This window comes from Pezoporus occidentalis, unplaced genomic scaffold, assembly GCF_034315485.1.
Source record: "Pezoporus occidentalis ecotype Australia unplaced genomic scaffold, CSIRO_AGI_Poc_V1 ctg122, whole genome shotgun sequence".
In the NCBI taxonomy this organism is placed as follows: Eukaryota; Metazoa; Chordata; class Aves; order Psittaciformes; family Psittacidae; genus Pezoporus; species Pezoporus occidentalis.
In genome coordinates, this window is record NW_026913016.1 from 914,763 (window position 1) to 921,891 (window position 7,129).

A 7,129-nucleotide genomic window follows, 5' to 3' on the forward strand; every position below is an offset into this window, starting at 1 on the left:
CATAATTAAAAACGCATGAACTCACGCTGTGGTGAAAAGCTTGGACAGATACCATGCATTATAACATCTTACTGAAGTGGCCATAACTGATCTCTGCACAAACAAATATGCAAGAAAATGTCACTTTTTTTGGGGGAAATAGTGCTTCTACTAACAAATTAATATTTATTTTTGTCACCTTACAATGCTGTTGATTTTGTAATTACATAAAACTTGGATCATGGTCCTTTTTCCATTTAATTTCCAAATGCTGTTAATTACTCTTACTCATTTGTTGTTTGTGTTTTGCAGGCCTGTTGATTTTTGTTGTTGTTGTTGAAGATGCTGTTTTCTTGACTAATGATAATGTAGTTTTATCAGGAAATAATGAACACTTGTCTGTGGTGGGATTTCAAAATGTGATATCATATAAACATGAACTAAGGACTTAAAAGGATTCTATGAAATGTGGGGAAACAGTAAATCATATGCAGTTTTGAGGTAGTTAGGGTAATAAATGAAGAAACTTTAAACTAGCATAGTGTATTACAGCAGTCTTTTGGCAGTACAAGAAAAATCAGAAATTAAGGTCACTCTGAATTTAAATAGGATTATTTTCAATCTTATGTGGTATCACATAACTGAGTACTGTGTGCTGTTGATCCAGCATACCAAATTGGGCTTATGGGGATGCTTGGAATTGTTTTTATTCAGTGTCTTGAATGGATTTGCAGAGGTAACCAGTTTGAATAGATTTGTTAATCATTGAATAATTTGGATAATTCATTTCTAGCCTGTGGGTTTGCTTCTAATCTTATTTTTTAACTTTTAAAATCTGTGTGGAATGATAATGTTCCAGGTTCATACAGAGGAATTTTTTTTTTAACCAGCCTTAACTGTAAATCAGTAAGAACAGTAAGACAGAAGTGATTCAGTGTTGTCAAAAATGAAAAATGGAGATGGTATTTTAGTACAAATAATGGACTAGAATGGAGGCAAAACTAGATCCTGCTGTTAGACCAGTATTTCCTTTATACCCTGTTTGAAATGTTAAGTGTAGTTCAGTAGGGGATGGAGCCAAGGCAAAATAGTTTTCATCTTTGAGAGGAATGTGAAATACTGACTTTCTCTGATGTATTCACAAGTAATGTGACAGAAAGCAGTGGTTTGCCATTAGGGTAATTCTAAAGCCCATAGTATTCCTTTAACTAAGGATGAAGAATAGGTGTGGGATAGGAGGGTGGCTGCATCCAATTTCCTGACCAGAGTGTGCAGTAACAATCTGTAGAGTGGCAGGGAGTTGCTTTAAGTTACTTAAGCAATGCTTATGGCTTTGTGATCCAAATACTTCCCAGCTGGAAAAAAAAATAGTTTCTTTGAAAATAGAAATCCATGTAAGGGGTTGAATATGGTGTCACAGGGTGGGAGGAGTGTAAACAGCAACATGAAGGGCTGTGGCCAGGATGGCATATATAGGTGGCGTATGTAAGTGGCAGGCATGCCCCTTTCCAAAGATGGGGGTCTGGAACCATTTATTTCTTGTTATTTCACTTCATGAAGAAACGGAATTAGTGATTGATTTGTGTTAGGTATCTTGAAACTAACTAGATGTACGGAAATTGCTTTTATTACCTAGGTACCACAGTGCTGTGTTTTGGACTGTTTCGCCTAAATTAAAGTATGTTGCAGCCAAGCAATGTTCATAGAATCAGAGAATCGTTAGGGTTGGAAAGGACCCATTTGGTGTGTATTTGGTAATTTAATGCCCCAAAGCTGATGTAGAAACTGCCTGAATCAACTTAGAACTGTATAAAAAACTTCCTTATCTATACTGTATTGCAATGTTAATAATCAAAGATGTGTAAGAATGGAAACTTACTAAATTAGTCAATATGGCCAGAAGCAGGATTTCTAAGAAAGTAAACAAAACATGAAAAATGTGTAAACAACTTCTTACAGATTAGAACTTCAAAGGAGCAGGGATTTTAATGGCAGTAAAATGAATTTGTATTTAGATGACTTGCTGCCTTTTGATGCAGTTGTTATCGGTGCAGTTTTGTAGCTGTTTTGAGATGCCATAAAAGCAACTGCATTTTTGTAATAACATTGTAATTACTGCCAGCCTTCAGATTCAGAAATTGACTGTTTTCATGTTCCATAGATATCTCAAGTGTTAGACTTGGGGTACATTGTGGCCAGTGTGCTTGAAGATATCTCTGGTGGACATTAAGGGTGGATCTTACTCTATAATTATTTAAAAAGATCAATTCTGTTATTATTTTGTTTGTTTTTCCTGTGTTATCTACTGACCCAGTTTCTATTTAGTGTATTATTAAATCACTTTCTACTGTGATACTTCAGTGAAATAATTGACCTTCATGGAAAAACAGACAATAAAATTCTAAGTAGCATTAATATAGATACTGTTGGTGGATGTATTCTGATTTGGTTAAAACAACTAAAGGATGCCTAGGAAAAATACTCAATCTGGATAAGAAATACATACATACATGCTATCCCAGTCAGCAGCGATTTGGGATCTGAAGTATTGTTAGTTGGAGGTAGATACAACAAAGCTGGCAGTGGCTATAGCATGTCTGGAGTTGCTATAGCACATCAGGTGTGTTCATTTGAGGCAAATAGCTGAAATACCCTGCAAACTAAACTGCATTTTTTTCTTTTAGTTAATTAAAATAATTGGTTTGTAAGATGGTATGTCATAATTAATCAATCCTTAAAATGTAATGAAGGATTTTCTTCAAGTGTGTGTTGAAGTGCAAGAAGCCTAATGAAGGGCATGTATGCACAGGTGTTCGCCTGCTTGGTTTGTGTTTTTTTACCTTACTCCAAATTTCATGTGTTAAAATACAAGAAACTCCACAGCTGTCTACAGAGACAGGGAATGGTGTGTGAGCAGTAGATACGCAGCAATAGGGGATAGTTTATCCCTAATACAGAGTTGTCTTTTGTGTCTGCAGGGCAGATAATTTCTGGAACATGGTATTTGATTTCACAGGCACTAATTAGCTCATTGGTTCTAGGAAAGCAGAAATTCAAAGTGCAGGAAGAGAGCCTGGGATGGTGTGTATTAAGACTCTCCACCATTTCTGGTAATTGGTTTTCCTGAAGGGGAATTCAGTAAGGTTTCGGGTGGGTTGTTTTGGGTTGTGGGTTTTTTTTGTCTTTTCTTTCCCCTCTCACTTTCTTCTGACCTTGTATCACACTCTGGACTAATGATATTTGGTCTCCCTTTGCTCTGAAGTTCAAAAGCACTGTGAGGGGCCTTTGCGTTCCTGTTTCCTACAATTTCTCCTGTTTCAGCTTCTGCTGATGCTTGAAATCTTGTCCTTTCCTTTGCAATGACGGCTGATTTCTGCAGATGTCGAGGGGCAACATGTGGAGGGAAACGAGAAGGGATCTGAATGGGTACAGCCTGAATAAAAGACTTCACTGCAAATAGTGTGAAATTGTTTGTATTGCTTTTATAGTTCACCCAGATTCCAAGAGACTGATCATGGCAGTAGTTCTACATGTATGCATGTGTGTCTAGGCATAAGTATGCATAAGCATGCTATATATGAGTTTGGGAACAGTGTTTATCAATTTACTGCAGTACAAAGTAACACCATTAGTGGTAAGTGTACTCATTATTCATTGCACATTTGAACAGGAAAGATATATTAGTTGGGGGAAAAGAGCCAGTATTGCCTCTTGTTTCGAGCATCACTTGAGAGAGGGTGATATGCCGTTGTTGCACTATCGATCTCTGTTAATACTGTCTTTGTTACCTGTTTAAGTGCTGCTTGCAGAAGGTCTGGGTCAGCAGAGCTGTCAGTAGCTTTGGGACTGAGCCGTGCACTCAGTACTTGGGAAGTTCAGGCTGTAGAGAAAATGGAGTTATGTTCACTGAAAAATAACAGCATACCTGAGGGACAAAACCAGGACTTGGGGGTCCTCAGTCCTACAAGCCAGCACTAAGAAAGCTCTTTTCATTTTCCACACTTCTGAGCTTTCCTGCACTAGGCAATATCTGATCTTTTCACCAAAAGGAGTCATACCAGGCATTGGATGTGCCTGACCTCCTTTCATGGTGAGTAGCTGCTCCAGGTAGTTGTGGTGTCTTTACAGAAGACACCCCCTTGAAGAGCTGCTACCCCCATCAGCCCAGGGTTTTTCCAACCTAGTTGATTCTGTGATTAAACAAATGCTCCCGCAGCTCAGGGGAAGCCTGGATGTGCCTTAATGGCATGTGAATGTAACACAGTGAAACATGCTGGAAAATAAGTACTGATGGCTTTTGATAGCCTTGGGTGACTTGCATCAAACCATCCAATTTCCTCTGTAGCAGAGTAATAGGCTTCATAGATAAACAATGTGACATCTAGTTTCCCTTTTAACTTTTGTGAGGCCCTGGCCCTGGCTGATGCAGTATTTCCCAATGCAAGTCAGGGAGCTTGGTTTGATGGAAATCAGTAGCAGCTGGGCAGGCCTAGAGTCAAGGGTGTAGCAGTTCACTGCAGTGTGGAAGGACCCAGAGACCTAGATTGTGCAGTGGTGTGTCCGAGGTCTTACTCCAGCTGGTGTTATCCTTTTGTGATGGGAGAATATGCTTATTAAATGTGTAGATGGCATAGAGGTGGGAGAGGTTGTATGTGCACTTGAAGACAAAACCAAAATTGATTAGCTTTGTTTTCCAGGATGGGCATGGCTGAAGACAGCTTTTTCTCTCTGGTTATGTCTATGCTCATAATTAAAAGTCAGTGATAGATTGATGTTGACCCTTCTCTGGGTTACCTTCCTCGAGGGTAGATACGTTTTGTAGAAAGCTGGTTAGGGTGGTCTGAACCAAAAAGGCAGTAATTGAATAAGTAATCAGGGTGGGCAATGAGGGGTTCTCAGCTTGACTTGGTTTAGCAGAGCTGATCTTGCTTCTCTACTGAAGCATATTCCTTGTTTGAACATGCTTCCTTGTTCCTAGATGTCAGGGAAACCCATTACATCCCTGAAATTTTCAGTCTCCTGACAGCAGGAATTAAATTCCTTCAAGTCCTCTGAGACTGCTGCTTTCAAGCACTTGGTCTGCGCTCCCTAATTACAGAGGATTTAGAGGGAGAGAACACCATTGTGCTGTAAAAATAGTGCAGAAAAAATGGATGAGGGTGTGCTGGAACTGCAGCTGGGTGACCTTTGGGTTTAGCTGCATCGTATTTGGGTTGTATTCTCCAAACGTTTTGCTGAAGTCTTTCCTGTTTTCCCAGCTTGCATTGCTCTGCTGTCCTCCAGTGTGGAAAGCTGTGACCTTGTCACATGGCTGGCTCTGCCCTAGCGCTCTGCTGTCAGCTCTCTCTGGCCATGTAGCCCCTGGTCAGCATGGCTTCGAGGCTCAGGTTTCCCTCATTCAAGTAGTGCCCTTGGCAGCAGAAGGTGGGCATGTTGAATGCAAGCAAGAGCAGGGGCAGGGAGAACATTACATCATTTCCTAACACTTAGCAGTCCAAAAGCTGGGATGTTTGCCTCCCCTTTTATACAGTCTATATTGCATTCCCCTGTGTTATCCATTTGCTGTTTCAGTGATTCTCGTACTTCACAGAGGCTAATGTGGCTTCCTGGCAGGTCTTCCTGTTTTAACTGCTCCAAAAAGTGCATGTCAATTGGAAGTATCCAGGTTTTACTAGTCCTTGCCTGTAATTATGCAACTTCATCAGTTATTATTAGTGTTAGAACAGCTTCTCCTACCAGATCTGTAGTTTTCTGCATTGAAGGAGTCTTACCAGTTGACATGCACACCGAGGAGTAATACCAGCCCAAACCTGCTGGAGCAGTGTGACTTTGTGTTAACATTCACAAGCACCTTATAGTTACCTCACCCATTAGATTGATACACAGATGTATTTTCAAAGTTAATTTTCTTCCACCTTCACCAACTTTTTCATGTCCTCTTTTAATTTGGACAAGTCTGTATTTGACCACTCTGAGGAATTTTACCCATTTCAAGAGCTGCAGGGGATGTAGGACTTGGTGGTGGCTGGTTAGTAGGGACTTGGCCAAGTGGAGCTTCTAGTGGCTTTGGGCGGTACCTCCTGCCCTGGGCATGAGCCAATACCAAGTGTATGGCAATGGTTCCTTGGAATAAGTAGATCTGTCTTGTTTTTCATCTGGCTGCAGCCTGCAAAGTTAACAGAGTATTTGGCAGATAGAAACCAGGCTGTGGAAAACTGTTTTGACAGTTCCAGCCTGCATCTTATAGGAGGTTTGTGCAATCGAACCACTTCTGTTTGCAGCACCAGCCTGCTGGGAAGGTGGCTGTCCTGCAGGTCCTGCGTTCTGGGGTCCCACACCTCCTGCACACGAAGGTCCAATGCACCCTGCAGGCCAGGGTAGCGTGGCCAAGCTCTCCTGGGCACCTTCAGGAATTAGAAGTTCATTCTGAAGGAATGGAGAAGGCTGTGAAAAGAGTCTGCCCCCACAACTAGAACTGAGATGAGATGATGCTGAGTGAACCAAAACACAATACTGCTCAAATGATTTTTGAATCTGTTAGCAAATATAAATGTTCAAACTGATTAAGGCCAGAAGCAGTGAAGTTTTGACACTTGCCTTCCTCTTTCCATCTTTTTGTCTTGTTCAAATAACTGAATCCCTGACTAAATTCAGGACTGAGCTTCTGATCACATTCCAGTTGCCAGCAGCTGCCTTTTCTTGGTTATTATACATCTTTTCTCATGAACAGAGACGTTTATGCACATAGGCATACTGATCAAATGGACTATTCTGGGAGTGATCATGAAAATGAACCAAACGCTCCAGGTTCATGCAGCTGCTAGGCAGCAGCTGAAAAAGTAGAGACATATTTTGTCCCCTTGTTTGCAGTGTTTGAACAGCATTCAAGTACAGCACCTAGCTATGCCTGCTCCAGAAAAACTCCCCTACAGCCTACCTAAACTTCTATGGCCACGTACACACAGTCAATGAAACATGCTTGGGACCTCTCTCTGGCTCTGAGGCTAACTGGTGTGGCTGTCACATGCTGTTTACACCTTCTTACCCTCCAAAATGGAGAGAACATGGTTGAGAAATTGCACCTGACCAGATGTTGCCTTCTGTGATGAAATTACTAGCTCAGAGAAGAGGGGGAGAGCAGTGCATATGA